This window comes from Anabrus simplex, chromosome 6 (assembly GCF_040414725.1).
Source record: "Anabrus simplex isolate iqAnaSimp1 chromosome 6, ASM4041472v1, whole genome shotgun sequence".
Lineage (NCBI taxonomy): Eukaryota > Metazoa > Arthropoda > Insecta > Orthoptera > Tettigoniidae > Anabrus > Anabrus simplex.
Genome location: NC_090270.1, coordinates 352,638,298 through 352,655,943, shown reverse-complemented (window position 1 = coordinate 352,655,943; position 17,646 = coordinate 352,638,298). Strand labels below are relative to the sequence as shown.

The 17,646-nt window shown below is 40.4% G+C and overlaps 1 long non-coding RNA gene across 2 annotated transcripts in view; it reads right to left on the bottom strand.

Moving 5' to 3' along the window:
* LOC136875816 (uncharacterized) overlaps nucleotides 1-17,646 on the bottom strand; it is a 296,775-nt gene that overhangs the window by 123,500 nt on the left and 155,629 nt on the right. The window contains exon 4 of one of the 2 annotated variants that reach the window (XR_011018444.1): nucleotides 7,393-7,533. The exons of the other annotated variant lie outside the window; for it this stretch is intronic. This is a non-coding gene — a long non-coding RNA (uncharacterized lncRNA). The remainder of the gene's footprint in view (nucleotides 1-7,392; nucleotides 7,534-17,646) is intronic. 2 annotated transcript variants of the gene reach the window in all.

Genomic DNA, 17,646 nt, shown 5'->3' with positions numbered 1-17,646 from the left:
GCCACCGCTTTTCAGAGATCCTGATGGGCCTTCATAGTTACCGTAGCGGTCCCAGGGCCCTCGAAGTCCCCACTGTACTTCGCCCCTACAGGCAGTCCCCTACTTCGGCTGTCCAATCTCCATAGACCAGGTGATGGAATTAATTTATTCACACATGTCTTTTACTTACAATAACCTGCACTGGTCGAATGCCCTCTGATCATTTTCCAAAATCTGTACAGATATTCAAGAAGAGAATAAACAGCAACAGAGAAAATAAATGAAATGGTTAAACACTACCCCTGGTAAACTGTTCCACTCCTTCACGCCCTTCCCAATGAATGAAAATTTACCCCTATCACTTCTGCTAAAATTCCTTCTAATTTTACACTTGTGGTCAGTCCTGCCAATATAATTATTAAGCCTCTCACGGATTTCTCCCCATGCTGCTTCTTCTGTATAGGCTCTATATAATACTATAAGTCTAGTTTTCTCCCTTCATTTGCATTCCTTTAACATTTCTGATACACTACTCTTTCTCCTGAAATCCCCTGTTACAAATCTTGCTGCTTTCCTCTGCACACCATCTAGTTCTTTTGGTGAGGATCCCAAACACCGTTTGCATATTCCAATAATGGACAAACCATACTTAAGTAGCTGTTCTCTAATTCTTTGTTGCATCCTTTAAGTAGCCTCATGACATGTATGCTTTCCCAACAATGTCATCAACATGACCCTTCCAGTGCAAATTACTTTCAAATCTCACACCTAAGTATTTGCACTTGCCATCTTTTGGGATGACAACCTCATCCAAAGTATATTTAAATTCAGTTTTAAAGCTCCTGTTTGTAAATGTTGTAACAGTTCATTTGCCTCCATTAACCTTCATATTTTCTTCAACCGATTGTTGGATACTCCTTCGGACCCTTTATAAACATTGAGGATTGTTCAGAATTACGAACAATTGTCATCTGCACACAATCTTAATTTTGATGTTATATTGTACCCTAAATCATTTGCATTTATTAGGAAAAGTAATTCCCTGTGCAATTCCCTTCCAAATTTTCTCTTTCTGTGATACATGATTTCCTACTTTGACTTTCTGAACCCTAGAATTTAGAAATGTTCTTATCCAATGTGTCCAATCCTATTCCTCCCAGTTTCTATAACAATATTCCATGTTCCACTCTGTCAAACCAATTGGCCTCCCAAATCTATGTGATCTGGTATGTCCTGAAATCCCACCAGTTGTGCCTCAAAAGAAAATTTCCTTCTAAATCCACACTGGCTCCTCACGAACCAATTTTTATCATCACATATCCCTCTGATGTACTTTGTTAATAAACTCTCCAGTATTTTACAAACTACACTGGTCAGGCTGATTGGTCTGTAGTTCTCCAGTTTCCTTTTATCACCCTTTCCTTTATAAATTGGTATTATTACAGATTCGTTCCTTTCCTTTGGTATTACACTATTATTTATGACATAGTTAAAGAGAAATTTTAAATAAGACACTATGTACCACCCCGTTGTCTTTAATACGTACCCAGTAATTTGATCACTTCCTGCTGTTCTGACTGTTGTGGTTGAAATGCAGATAGATAAGTGTTTGTTGAAACCTATTTCGGTTCAGTTTTTGGATATATGAGGGTTCCTATTAGGGGATCGGTTGACCAATTATCTTTTAGACACTTTCTTCACCTGCCCCATCAATATACACAAAGCAATAATTTCCCTGCTAGTGACATTAGTCCACTTCAGTGTTTTAGGGGATATGTTATGAGAATGTGAATTTTGCTCATAGTCTGCTCAGCTACATACTGAAAGAAATCCTCACCAAACATAAGTCCTGCTACTTGTCCTATGTTTCCAGGTTTATTAGGACATGCCTTTATACCAGGAGCACCTTCATAATCTTCTAGCCTAGGTTCACTGTTGTCCATAACCCAGCTGTCAGAAAACACTACATTATTTACAATATTTAGAATATTAACTCCCGTAACACAATTATCAGACTTGTTTTGCATCACGCGAGTCCCACACCTTGAAGATAAGGCGATATCCTTGTCATCACTTGAAACATTTCCGTTACAAGATATGTCATCATCGAACTCTAAATATTCAGCATCACTTGAACATTCGGAGCCTGTATCAGCACTGAGAAGGTGCTAACATAAGGGCCTAGGAAAATCGGAGCTTTCCATCTGCAAATCCATCTGTCTTTTATTCACAGACAACATATGTACAACATTATGTATAACATTATAGCAGAAACACTCGTTACAGGTAAACCAATAAACCTCTATTGGCCTCTTACGTATAAAACGGAACAAGAGATCAGTTATCCACAGAAAATAATAGAGACAAGTAGTTAACATTAAAGAAAAGAAACGGCCTTCAACCGGCCATAGGCCCCTGGACTACGAACCCGGCCCATCCAAGCAGCACAGCACACACAGAAGCACAACTCAAATCCACTTACACACACCCATTCGCGGCCACAAGTATTAACCTTTCACTCAACACACACACATACAACATTCACTCACGACTTACGCTCCGATGTTCACAGTCCAGAAGCCGTGGGTTCGAAAGGAACCTCCCAGTAATTGCTCAAGAGAGCGACAAATAATTAATGAGAGCCTAACGCTGGATGAAACCAGCCACCAGGACTACGTTCGAGAAGGGACAGGAGGGGGAACAACCAATGTAGAAACTCACTCACAGCGCAGGCGCACTTCAAGTGTCTGTAAGAGTCTTGTGAGAGAGCGTAATAGAAGTTTCTCGTAAAATAATTTCTTAATTATTTCTTAAATGAAAATATCTGTGATAGCACATAATTCACAAATAATTTCATCCCTGTCAAAACAGGTGTGATCTCTGGGCACCACCATCTTGCAGACTGCATGGCTCTTTAAACTTTGTAAACATGTCAGGAAATGTAAAGAAAAGTAATGATATGAAGAATAATCAAAAATAAATGCGACTATCGATTGTGTGGAACCATACGTAACAAGTTCTGGTATACCTCAAAAGATAGCACTAAACTTCAGTCTGCTGCTAACAAGAGATAACCCAAGCGCTTCCTACTCCTCTGTGAACCACGGAAACCCCGGATCAACCACCACAGCCAGTATGGTAAAACTGTAGAAGACAAATGATCAAACACTGTATTCTCTGTAACTTCTGTTATGTAATGTGTATCAACATAATGACTAGCAACAGATATTTTAGAATTAAATTGTAGGCCTACCACTAAACTACCATTTCACTTAAGATGAATGACTGCAAACCAATCTTCATTAAATTCTGTTCGGGCCATTTTCTAATGATGCAAGTTCATACACGCAGAAATAACAGAAAAATTAAAATTTTATTTCCATCTTACTGTGAAAAGACCGATACAGAAATAATTCTGAGCAATGTACTAAGAAACTCTTACACACTATGTAGATACTGAAATCAACATGTGATGACAGCTTTCTAGATATTAACACAGCTAATGTCAACATTATTATACTAATTCACATACTTCTTAAAAGAGCCTCCGCTGCTCAGGCGGCAGCCTCTCACCTCTGTGCTGGACGAAGCAGGGGCGGGACAGGTTTTCCGCCCAGTACGCCGGTTTTCCCTGTCATCTTTCTTTCCAGCAACACTCTCCACTATCTTTTCATTTCATCTGTCAGTCATTAATCATTGCCCCCAGAGGAATGCGACAGGCTTCAGCAGCCGGCACAATTCCTATCCTCGCCACTAGATGGGAGCTTCATTCATTCCATTCCTGACCCGATCGAACGATTGGAAACAGGCTGTGGATTTTCATATACTTCTTAAAATAGATTTCCTATCACCTCTTGGCTCAAGAAGAGACAGAGCCATAAGATAACACTATACAGTTGGGATGGACTACAAGAGACTAATTGATTATGTCATCTCAGATGAAGAAAGGAGCAGAATGGTAACAGATGTCGAGAGTATTACCCAGCGAGAGTCTTGACAGTGACCACCGTCTATTAGTAGCGGACCTGAGAAGCTTCTATGTGCCAAAAATACAACAGAAAAATGCCAAAAATCAAGTATGGGAACTCCAGATAAAGGGTAAGAGAACCGAGTATCAGAACCGGATTAAAACCTTGTTACCAAGAGATGAAAGGAAAAATGGAGAGGCAGAATGGACCAGACTTATGGACACATTGATTAAGGAAACAAGTATGAAAACAAGGGAGAAATCTCATGCGGAAAGAAAGGGATCGGGAGAGAAAATAAACTGGATCTTACTAGAGACAAGGCAAAGATCGGAAACCTCAAATATACCTACACAAGAAACTGGACGTTAAAAGAACAATTACAGAAGAAAAAACCAAGGCATGGAAGATATTCACTCAGCAACTGAAGGACAGCAGAGGCAATAAGAAACTACTGTATAGTGTTATCAGAGATAAAAGGAAACCAATGAATATCAAAGGCACTTGACGATTAAAATGGAAATCTGGTTAGGACAGAAAATGACTTGAGAGAAGTCCTGAAGAACCAATTTGACCACCTACTGGATTGACCTGTTCAAGAACAAAATACAGAACCGGAAATCCAAGCCTACAATGAGGAACCTCCCATCATCTGGACAGAAACTGAGGCAGCCTTAAAATCTATGTCTAAAAGAAAATCTTCAGGAGCAGATTAACTGAATGCAGGCATGATAAAGGCAGCAGGCAGCTGCACCGAGTACTAAATGCCGTACAAACAGACAAAATACCTGCAGATTGGAGCAAGGGCATTATAATTCTCATTTAAGAAAGACAGCGGGGTTATTCCACTATAGTTTGAGTTTCCGTCAGCTGTCTTATGCATAAAAATTCTGAAGATCCTAGAAAGGAGATTGAGGACCATCACTGAACAACAGAGGAGGAGAGATCAACAATGGATCTAATTTTTAGCACCCGCATGCTGATGGAAAAGTATTGGGAGAAAGGCAAGAACCTGGTCGTTTTATTACTGGATATAGAAAAGGCCTATGATAGTGCCTAAGGGGAAAAGAAATGTGCGTAAAGGATTGGTAAGGAAAACTCAGATGTTGTACAAAGACTGTACTAGCTGTGTACAAATTGGGGAAGGTTGATCATGGTCTGAGACCAAGAGTGGAGTTCAGCAAGGAGGTGTATTGTCCCTACTACTGTTCACTGTTAGTGACAATATAATGAAGACCGTCGAACTGAATGCAGTGGCCTTTGCTGATGATATGATTTTGGGTGAAACAGAAGAGGAAGTACAGATCAGACTCAACATATGGAAATCCCATTGCAAGACCAAGACAGTAGTGATGGCAGTCAACAGAGATGTAAAACTAGGACATCACCAGCTGGAGTGTGTGGATAGTTTTCCTTACCTTGGAAGTGTAACCTCCAGTTATAATTAGGTCAGAAAGGAAATTACAGAGTGGAAAAGGGATCAGAATTCTACCAACAAGTAAGAACACTTATGGGATGACACGATTCCAAAACCAGCCAAACTGATGATCTTTAAGAGCTACTTCATACCAATATTGACCTATGGTATTGAGGCGTCGAGCCTCGTGGCTAAGGCGGCAGCGCGCCGGCCTCTCACCGCTGGGTTCCATGCTTTAAATCCTGGTCACTCCATGTGAGTTTTGTGATGGACAAAGCGGAGGCGGACAGGTTTTCTCCCGGCACTCAGGTTTTCCCTGTCATCTTTCATTCCAGCAACACTCTCCACTATTATTTCATTTCATCTGTCAGTCATTAATCACTGCGACAGGCCTCGGCAGCCGGCACAATTCCTATCCTCGGTGCAAGATAGGGCTTCATTCATTCCATCCCTGACCCGGTCACTGACTGGAAAACAGGTTGTAGGTATTGAAGCGTGCACCCTCACAAAAAGAGATTCATCAAGACTGCAAGCATCAGACCTGAAATTTCTTAGATCCACCATCCAGAAGACCAAGATGGACAAGTTAAGAAATGAGGTGAGGAAAGAAGCCAGAATCAAGACATCGCTATTAGACTGAATCGCACATCCAAACTACGTTGGTACGGGCATGTGATGAGGATGAAGCCTACAAGAACAGCCAGAATAAATTTGGAAAGACAAATGGAGGGGAAAAGACCTGCAGGAAGACCTAAAACCTGATGGATGGACATGATGAAAGTTGATCTAGTTACCAGAGGATGGACAGTGGATGATTTTCTCCATGACAAGTTGTATATGGACAGGAAGAAGTGGAAGAGACTAATTAACAGTACCAGGGAAACTGGAATTGTACAATGATATCACCTCTTGTCAGTCTCATTGGGAAGGTTTTTATCAACAGTCTAAAGAAACAAAATTTAAAATAACAGGAACAGATAAACAGTAAATAGGCTACAGCAAAAGGACATTACTACAATGCAGTTTATTCAGAGCTCTTATAGTGATAATATTGTTTGTGAACAGTTTTTGAAAGTTAATCTCAACCTTGTGTCTTTTTAGTGGTGTTTGTGTTGTTTGCCCTGAACCTATTGGATACGTGCATACAGGAAGTGAACAGGCAAGTAATGTGTTCAATAACGCGTTATATTATTTGCTATTACATTTTATTGCATATCCTATAAGAAGCCACGTGATTATTTGAAACCAGTTACTGGATTGGCTAAAAGAGAGCTAGTCAATGATGAGCAAGATTTTCTTGGAGCCCCAGTTCATGATACAATTAACTCATAAATAAACTAAACTCACCAGCTCTCAAGCAGCGAGCCAGCTTGGACCTAGCTCTCTTGAATTGCGTAGTTCAGAAGAGCAAGTCTGTTCATTAACAACTCATCGCTAATGTAATGCTGTCACGGTACGTTACTTAAATCTATTAAATAAACTATTTAAAGTAGTTTATGTTGGGTCAACCTTGTCAACACACTTTTTTATCATACATGTTTCAAGAACAATATGCATTCCGTTCATTAGTTAAGTCAAATCAAGGAATAAAAAGCAATATAACACTATCTTTTGTTTAGCCCACAATTTAAAGAAGTACTGTATCCTAATAAACTATGTCAATGAATAAACTAGTGAAGTATTATGAAAATTATTACATGAAATTGTAATATTGTGATGAATTGAATGAGAATACCTAAACAAATTTAAGTAAGGTCTCTCCGCGAGTGAACGCAACTACAGTGAATAAATTACCCTCAACACGCCCCTTGCAATAAGTTTCAGTAACGACACTGTCTTTATCGGAAGATCAATCTGATGTAAGAACCGTCACAAAATATGCTAAGCACATGGATATGACGGCAAAAACCACTGAACAAAGTAATCAAAGATGAGATAGTTACAACAAATTGTGAACATTGATATTTAGAAATAGAAAATATAGCAAAAATGTTTGATTTTTGAACAAACAATATTGGCACAATAACTTACCTATTTTGTGTGCTGAACAGGACGACTACGATCACGCCTTCCTGTATGTACACAGCGCTGGTTGTCCAAGTCATTCAGGTCGACTACCTTTCCTCTCTTCATGGACAAGCATATGTACTGCAGTCAACAAAATGTACTTTCCTGAAATGAAAAAAGCCAGTAAAGCAATAAGTTCCTAACAAAATATATCCTTCAACAGTTAATTCTGTCACCAGAACCACATGAACCATCTACGACAATCTTAGAAAGAATACACAATTCCCAACCAGAGAAAGAAACGCAAGACAACCAAAGGAAAACAAATAACAGGCATAATGGTTTAATCCTGATAACAAGATAAAATTATACGCTCTCACATTTACCACTGATGTGCATTTAGGGCTGTATCCAGGTGGCACATTCCTTATCAGCTGTTTACCGGGTCTTGTATTGAATAATTACAAACTAGTCAGAAACTTATCGAACATCTCCCTTGGCAAATCATTCCTCTACCTATGAACAAATATTTGCTCCTTCAATTCCAACTTTATCTTCATATTACGATATTTCCTGCTTTTAAAACCTCCACACATGCTCATTCCTCTGTTAATCTCATTTCACACCCTGGAGCATAGCACTCAGACAAGCAGCTTGTCTCCTTACTCCCAACTTTCCCCAGCCCAAAGTCTATTAACATTTTCGTAAAACTACTCTGAAAAGGCCCAAAACAAATTGTGATGCTTTCCTTAGCATCTGCTCCAGTTCTCTAAACACGTAATCCTGGTGAGGGTTCCATGCACTGGAACCATACTCTACTTGGGGTATTGCCAGTGACATATGCCCTCGCAAACACATCCTTACTACAGCCTGTAAATACCCTCATAACCATGTGAAGAAATATGTAAACCTTATTTACAAGCTCATTAATGTGAACCTTTACCACATGCCAACTTCACATGGGAAACCATACTGGAAAGTACACTATTTCTGCTTTTAAAAAAAACAAAACATAAGCTTTCTTTTATACCACAAATATGCTATTATCATAGATTATTAGCTCCTAGCTAATGCGTCCACTGCCTCAACATGTGACAGCACAGCATCTGTTCCGTGATATTATACCTGCCCATCAGCGTTCAGGCCTGCGGTTTGAAGGGTCCTGTGCTCGATTCCCAGCCGGGTCCGTTTATTTCCTCTAACTCGGGGACTAAGTTTTGTCACAACACACTTTCCATACAGCGCTACCAACCACCACAAAAACACACATTATTATATTTATCGCATGGCCTTTATGCACTGCATATCCGAGGACATGTTATATTTGAGAGCCAAGGGCGACCTGCGCCTCTGGATGTGGGACAATAATAAAGTACTGAGAACATGAAACCCAGTGTCTGCATGTAGCCTACTCTTTGCAACTGCTCAAGACATAACGTCGCAATCTGGCGGACAAATCGCCAACAGCGGCGTATGCCCTCACTCCTTGTGGATCCTAAGGACAGGTTTAGAATTGAATCCAGGCTTTTGGCATGCAACTAGCGATTAGAAATTTTACACCATCACGTCTTCTAATCTGTCAGCCAATATTCTGATGGTGAATTTTTCACCAATGGGACTCGAACCGACTAACCACGGTGTCAAGACCATAAAGACTTTACATGTTAGCAACTACAAACACCAGGCAGGCGATAGTGATTACATCCCTCCAAAGGGGAGCAGTAAAACAACGCCAATCAACATGTGAGACCAGTGAGCTATAGACAATACTGCGGTATGCGACCAGACTGGTGCGACTAGCTGTACGGCAGACTGGTGTGACTAGCTGTACGGCAGTGAAGTACGACTGACTTATACCATAAAGACTATAGACAATACTGGACAATTCCCTATTCTCCCATAATAAACCGACATGTCGACAGCGCTGGCAGCCCGACCTTAAACGTCAGGCGACAATATTGAAATGACAAAAGTTGCAGGTGAAAATTGATATAGAGATAATGAAACTAAATGATTTTGCTTCGTTCTACTACGAAAGTTGAATTTATAATTATTTAGGAAGGCTCGGCTTGTGCCGGTAACATAATGGGCTGACTCGGCCTAAGCAAGGAGTCGCCCTCTTGATTATGAAACTATAGGTACAATACAATACATACATACATACATACATACATACATACATTATCATTATAGACTGTTATGCCTTTCAGCGTTCAGGCTGCAAGCCTCTGAGAATTTACTAAACGTCGCCACAATCCTCGATTTGCAACTAGTGCTGTGGCCTCATTTAGTTTTATACCTCTTATAATTTAAATCATTAGAAACAGAGTCTAACCATCGTCGTCTTGGTCTCCCTCTACTTCTCTTAACCCTCCATAACAGTCCATTATTCTCCTAGGTAACCTATCCTCCTCCATTCGCCTCACATGACCCCACCACCGAAGCCGGTTTATGCGTACAGCTTCATCCATCGAGTTCATTCCTAAATTAGCCTTTATCTCCTCATTCCGAGTTCCCTCCTACCATTGTTCCCACCTGTTTGTACCAGCAATCATTCTTGCTACTTTCATGTCTGTTACTTCTAACTTATGAATAAGATATCCTGAGTCCACCCAGCTTTCGCTCCCGTAAAGCAAAGTTGGTATGAAAACAGACCGATGTAAAGATAGTTTCGTCTGGGAGCTCACTTCCTTCTTACAGAATACTGCTGATCGCAACTGCGAGCTCACTGCATTAGCTTTACTACACCTTGATTCAATCTCACTTACTATATTACCATCCTGGGAGAACACACAACCTAAATACTTGAAATTATCGACCTGTTCTAGCTTTGTATCACCAATCTGACATTCAATTCTGTTGGATTTCTTACCTACTGACATCAATTTAGTCTTCGAGAGGCTAATTTTCATACCATACTCATTGCACCTATTTTCAAGTTCCAAGATGTTAGACTGCAGGCTTTCGGCACAGTCTGTCATTAAGACCAAATCGTCAGCATAGGCCAGGCTGCTTACTACATTTCCACCTAACTGAATCCCTCCCTGCCATTTTATACCTTTCAGCAGATGATCCATGTAAACTACGAACAGCAAAGGTGAAAGATTACAGACTTGTCTAACTCCTGTAAGTACCCTGAACCAAGAACTCATTCTACCATCAATTCTCACTGAAGCCCAATTGTCAACATAAATGCCTTTGATTGATTTTAATAATCTAACCTTTAATTCCATAGTCCCCCAGTATAGCGAACATCCTTTCCCTCAGTACCCTGTCATATGCTTTCTCTAGATCTACGAAACATAAACACAACCGCCTATTCCTCTCGTAGCATTTTTCAATTACCTGGCACATACTGAAAATCTGATCCTGACAGCCTCTCTGTGGTCTGAAACCACACTGGTTTTCATCCAACTTCCTCTCAACGACTGATCGCACCCTCCCTTCCAAGATGCTTGTGAATACTTTGCCTGGTATACTAATCAATGAGATACCTCGATAGTTGTTGCAATCCTTCCTGTTCCCTTGCTTATAAATAGGTGCAATTACTGCTTTTGTCCAATCTGAAGGTACCTTACCAACACTCCATGCTAATTTTACTACTCTATGAAGCCATTTCATCCCTGCCTTCCCACTATACTTCACCATTTCAGGTCTAATTTCATCTATTCCTGCTGCCTTATGACAATGGAGTTTATTTACTATCTTTTCCACTTCCTCAAGCATAATTTCACCAACATCATTTTCCTCCTCCCCATGAGCTTGGCTGTTTGCAACACCACCATGATGATTTCCTTTTACATTGAGATGATGTTCAAAATATTCCCAACACCTCGCCAGTGATTCCCTGGGATCTGTTATGAGTTCACCTGAATTACTCAAAACACTGTTCATTTCGTTTTTCTCTCCCTTCCTAAGATTCTTTATTACTGTCCAGAAAGGTTTCCCTGCTGCTTGACCTAGCCTTTCCAGGTTATTACCAAAATCTTCCCATGACTTCTTTTTGGATTCAACAACTATTTGTTTCGCTCTGTTTCTTTCATCTACGTACAAATCCCTGTTTCCTCGGCAGTTGTTTGGAGCCATTTCTGATAAGCCTTCTTTTTACGTTAACAGGCTGCTCTCACTTCATCATTCCACCAAGATGTTCGCCTTTTCCCATCTTTACACACAGTCGTTCCTAGGCATTCCCTTGCTGTTTCTACTAAAGCATCCCTGTATGCCACCCATTCACTTTCTATATCCTGAACCTGCTTACTGTCTACTGTTCGAAACTCCTGGAGATTTTCTACCCTTATTCGTTTGCAGACAGATTTCACTTTCTCTACCCTAGGCCTAGAGATACTTAGCTCACTACAGATCAGATAATGGTCTGTATCATCGAAAAATCCCCGAAAAACTCGTACGTTCCTAAAAGATTTCCTGAATTCAAAGTCTGTTAAGATATAGTCTATTATGGATCTGGTACCCCTAGCCTCCCATGTGTAGCGGTGAATAGCCTTATGCTTGAAGAATGTATTTGTAACAGCTAAACCCATACTAGCACAGAAGTCCAGCAAACGTTTCCCATTCCCATTAGCTTCCATATCTTCCCCACATTTACCAATCACCCTTTCGTATCCTTCAGTTCTATTCCCAACTCTCGCATTGAAATAGCCCATTAGCACTATTTTATCCTTGCTGTTGACCCTGACCACGATGTCACTGAATGCTTCATAAAACTTGTCAACTTCATCCTCATCTGCACCCTCACATGGTGAATACATGGACACAATTCTAGTCCTAATTCCTCCAAATGACAAATCTACCCACATCATTCGCTCATTTACATGCCTAACAAACTATGTTGCATGCAATGGTATTCCTGATAAAGAGCCCTACCCCAGACTCTGCCCTTCCCTTTCTAACACCCGTCAAGTACACTTTATAATCTCCTATCTCTTCCTCCTTATCTCCCATTACCCGAATATCACTTACTCCTAGCACATCCAGATGCATCCTCTTTGGTGACTCAGCAAGTTCTACCTTCTTTCTTCCATAAGCCCCATTAATATTGATAGCTCCCCATCGAATTCCATTTCGTTCGCCAAGTTGTTTCCAAGGAGTCCCTCGCCTGTCAAATGGGAGTGGGACTCTATTACTCTCATAGGTCCGAGGCTTGCTTAAAGTGTTCTGAACACGGTAAATTCATGAAGCAGGATGCTGCCCTACTTGGACATAGTCGAAGCGAGGATCTCTCCTCTAACGGGTTATAGACCACAGCTGAATTGTGTAGTCCTAGCCGCCTGAGCACAAGGAGGGCCAGGACTCAGAATATGTCCGAGATGCCCACTCCCATTCCATAGCAACTGGTATCCCGACTCTCAGGACCACTTACTAGGCCACTCAGCCGTTGCCCATGGTTCACGAACTAGGACGTGACTACAGTAACCCACAAACATGAACCAAACATCTACAAATATTTACAACAGGAATAATTACAGCATATACAATAAATACAAACGACTTCTCCTTCTCATTTTGTTATTATTAATAAAGCGACTTTATTGTGGTGAAGTTAGGGCTCCTGGCCCTTTCTTACACTTATCCACTTCATGTATATAAATGAGTTGTAATTTGCAATATAATTTCAACAATTTCGCATAGTAAGAATTTCAACAATTTACATTTTCATATGCTATATACTGGCAGTATAAAAACTGAAATGCCCTCATTTAAAAATATTAAATCTTTACAACCTAAAGTATAAACTGAAGTATCACTATTTAAAGTAAACCTCTCCTGCGAACCACGTGACCTTGCCGCTGTGGGAAGGCTTGCGTGTCCCAATGAAGCAGATAGCCGAGCCACAGGTGCAACCATATCGGATGGGTATCTGTTGAGAGACCATACTAACGAATGGTTCATCGAAAGGGGGGTAGCAGCCTTTCAGAAGTTGCAAGAGCGGCAGTCTAGATGAATGCTCAACATGGCTTAGCTGTGTTGACACTGCTACACGGCTGAAAGCAATGGGAAATTATATAGCCGTAACTAACTCCTGAGGACATGCAATTCTCTCTGTATGAATGATGTACTGATGATGGCTTCCTCCCGGGTAAAATATTCTGGAGGTAAACTAGTCCCCCATTCGGATCTCCGGGTGGGGACTACACGAGAGGGAGCGATCATCAAGATGATGGATACTGATATTCTCAGAGTCTGAGCATGGAATGTTAGAAGTTTGAATCATCGTGGTAGGTTAGAGAATCTGAAAAGGGAGTTGGACAGACTAAAGTTCGATGTAGTTGGTATAAGTGAAGTACATTGGCAGGAAGAGCAGGATTTTTGGCCAGGCGACTACCAAATTATCAACACAAAATCTAACAGAGGAAATGCAGGAGTTGGTTTAATAATGAATAAGAAAATAGGGCAGCGGGTAAGCTACTACGACCAGCATAGTGAAAGAATTATTGTTGTCAAGATAGACACCAAACCAATGCCCACCACAATAGTGCAGGTCTATATGCCTACTAGTTCAGCGGATGATGAGGAAATTGAAAGAATACATGAAGAGAGAGAAGATTTCATACATTATGTAAAAGGTGACGAGAATCTAATTGTGATGGGAGACTGGAATGCAGTGGTAGGCCAAGGAAGAGAAGGTAATACAGTAGGAGAATTCAGATTGGGCCAAAGGAACGAAAGAGGAAGTTGGCTGGTTCAATTCTGCACTGATCATAATTTAGTCCTTGCCAATACTTCGTTCAAACACCACAAATGATGGCTGTATACGTGGATGAGACCTGGAGACACTGAAAGGTATCAAATAGACTTCATTATGATTAGGTAGAGATTCAGAAACCAGGTGTTAGACTGCAAAAACTTCCCAGGAACAGACGTGGACTCTGACCACAACTTGGTCATGAAATGCCATTTGAAGCTGAAGAAATTGAAAAAAGGAAGGAATGCAAGGAGATAGGATCCAGACAAGTTGAAAGAAAAGAGTGTGAGGGATTGTTTCAAGGAACATGTTGCACAAGGACTAAAAAGGCTGAAGGAAACACAATAGAGGAAGAGTGGATAGTCATGAAAAATGAAGTCAGTAGGGCTGCTGAAGAAATGTTAGGAAGAAAGGAAAGATCAAATAAGAATCAGTGGATAACTCAGGAGATACTAGACCTGATTGATGAACGACAAAAATAGAAGAATGCTAGAAACTAAGAGGGCAGAAAAGAATACAGGCGATTAAAGAATCAAGTGGATAGAAAGTGCAAGGTAGCTAAGGAAGACTGGCTGAAGGAGAAGTGCAAGGATGTTGAAGGTTGTATGCTCCTAGGAAAGGTAGATGGTGCATACAGGAAAATCAAGGCAACCTTTGGAGAAAGGAAATCTAGGTGTATGAATATTAAGAGCTCAGATGGAAAGCCACTTCTAGGGAAAGAAGGCAAAGCAGAAAGATGGCAGGAACATATCCAACAATTGTATCACGGTAAAGATGTACATAATTTGGTTCTGAAACAAGAAGAGGCTGTTATTATTATTTAGCGTATGACGAATACAATATTATATACAATATGTAAAATTACCATCTCAAGTTCATAACTAAAGTTCCATGTCAAAATTTGAGAGCCAGAGAAGAGCTTCATTTGAGACACAGTTCAAGTCCTCTATAGAGCCTCTATAAGCACGCAAAGGACACTCAAATGCAATGTGATGCACTGTCTGCTCCTCTTGTCCGCAGTCACATTGCGGTGATGTCTTCCATCCCCAATTGCAGAGAGAGTGGCTCCACATCTACCTTGGCCGGTCCTAATTTGGTTTAGCATCCTCCACTGCCGTCTGGGAAGTGAAAAACCATCTGGGCACTTGAGAAGAGGCTGTTAATGCTGATGAAATGGGAGACCAAATTTTGAGGTCGGAGTTTGACAGAGCTGTGAGTGGCCTAAATAGGAACAAGGCACCTGGAATTGATGACATTTCCTCTGAATTACCGACTGCCTTAGGAGAAACCAGCATGGCAAGGTTATTCCATTTAGTGTGTATGAGACAGGAGAAGTTCCATCGGATTTTCGTCAGAATGTTGTTATACCTATTTCCAAGAAAGCCGGTGCTGACAGGTGTGAAAACTACCGCACCATTAGTTTAGTATCTCATGCCTGCAAAATTTTAACACGTATTATTTACAGAAGAATGGAAAAACAAGTTGAAGTTGAGATGGGAGAAGATCAGTTTGGCTTCAGAAGAAATGTAGGAACACGTGAAGCAATCCTGACTTTACGTCTGATCTTAGAGGATCGAATCAAGAAGGGTAAGCCCACGTACATGGCATTCGTAGATCTAGAAAAGGCATTCAATAATGTTCATTGGATCAAGCTATTTTAAGATTCTAAAGGTGATTGGGATCAGATACCGAGAACAAAGAATTATCTACAATCTGTATAAAAATCAGTCTCCAGTGATAAGAATCGAGGGCTGTGAAAAGGAAGCAGCAATCCAGAAAGGAGTGATGCAAGGCTGCAGTTTGTCCCCCCTCCTTTTCAATGTTTACATAGAACAGGCAGTAAAGGTAGTCAGAGGAATTTGGAAAGGCAATCACAATCCAAGGAGAGGAAATCAAAACCTTGAGATTTGCCGATGATATTGTTATTTTATCCGAGACTGCAGAAGATCTCAAGAAGCTGCTAAATGGTATGGATGAAATCATGGGTAAGGAGTACAAGATGAAAATAAATAAGACCAAAACAAAAGTAATGGAGTGCAGTGGAACGAAGGCAGGTGATGCAGGAAATATTAAATTCGGAAACGAAGTCTTAAAGGAAGTAGATGAATATTGTTACCTGCGTAGTAAAATAACTAACGATGGCAGAAGTAAGGAGACATAAAATGCAGATTAGCACTAACAAGGAAGAGCTTACTTAAGAAATGAAATTTGCTCACTTCAAACATTGATATAGGAATTAGAAATATGTTTTTGAAGACTTTCGTGTGGAGCGTGGCATTGTATGGAAGTGAAACATGGACGATAACTAGCTCAGAAAGAAAGAGAATAGAAGCTTTTGAAATGTGGTGTTACAGAAGAATGCTGAAAGTGAGATGGATAGATCGAATCACGAATGTTGAGATACTGAATTGAATTGGTGAGAAGAGATCGATTTGGCTAAATTTGACGAAAAGAAGAGATAGAATGATAGGACACATCTTAAGACACCCAGGACTTGTTCAGCTGGTTTTTGAAGGAAGTGTAAGTGGTAAGAACGGTAGAGGTAGACAAAGGTATGAATATGACAAGTAGATTAGAGCAGATGTAGGATGTGATAGTTATGTAGAAATGAAAAGGTTGGCACAGGATAGGGTGGCATGCAGGGCTGCATCAAACCAGTCTATGGATTGATGACTTAACAACAACAACAACAACAATTAAAGTAACTAAAGAAAGTAAATTATAACTAAAGTATGAACTGCGACTCGTTACAATAAACAACCATATTCACTCTCATCCATGGAAGTGCTTGTAAGATGACGCTGGCAGAAGATTTTAAACTTTGTCTTAGATTTAGCTTCCCTAATGTTATTGGGGAGTTCATTCCACCAGCTCATGGCGGTGATCGTGAACAATTACATCCCTCCACAAACGGTTAGCGTCAGAAAGAGCAGCTAGCCGTAAAACAGGGCCAACTTCAAATGTGCTAAGCAGTTCGCACCCGTGACCCCACAAGTGTGGGAAAAGTGGTAGAAGATGAAGTGTAATCGTGTAAGCAGTGCCAATATATCGAACATGCCTATTGTGCTTAGGCAAAGTAACAGTAGATGGCATCCATATTTGCGGTACTATATATAAAGCTTTATCATTTGATCAACGAGCTAGAATAACATAGAGGGGCTGTATGCCTGACATCAGCGCTCCCTACTGAAGCAAGTTGATAAGGGGCAGCCATGTTAACGGTTGTCAAAACAAAGCGAATTGGCGTGAGAGCGTTTGTTGAGGTGACAGTGAGATCGTGCATGCCAATGTAATTTCCTAAGTTTTAAGAAGTGAAAAGATAAATCCTCGCTTTCAAGAATGCCAACCGTAAGCTTAGCGTATGGTTGTATTAATCGCAGTAATTAAACCAAGGATATATCGTATTTTAAGTATTGCTGAATTTTAGCCGAGATTCCATTTTGTAATTTCTGTTTGTGATTAAATCCATTTTATTGTTTATATAGCGAAAGTACGGATAGCCATAGTAATTATTTGTCGGATTATGTTTCAGGTTTTCTTTAAAGAACAAGGAAATAACGGAACAATGCGATGTGAGG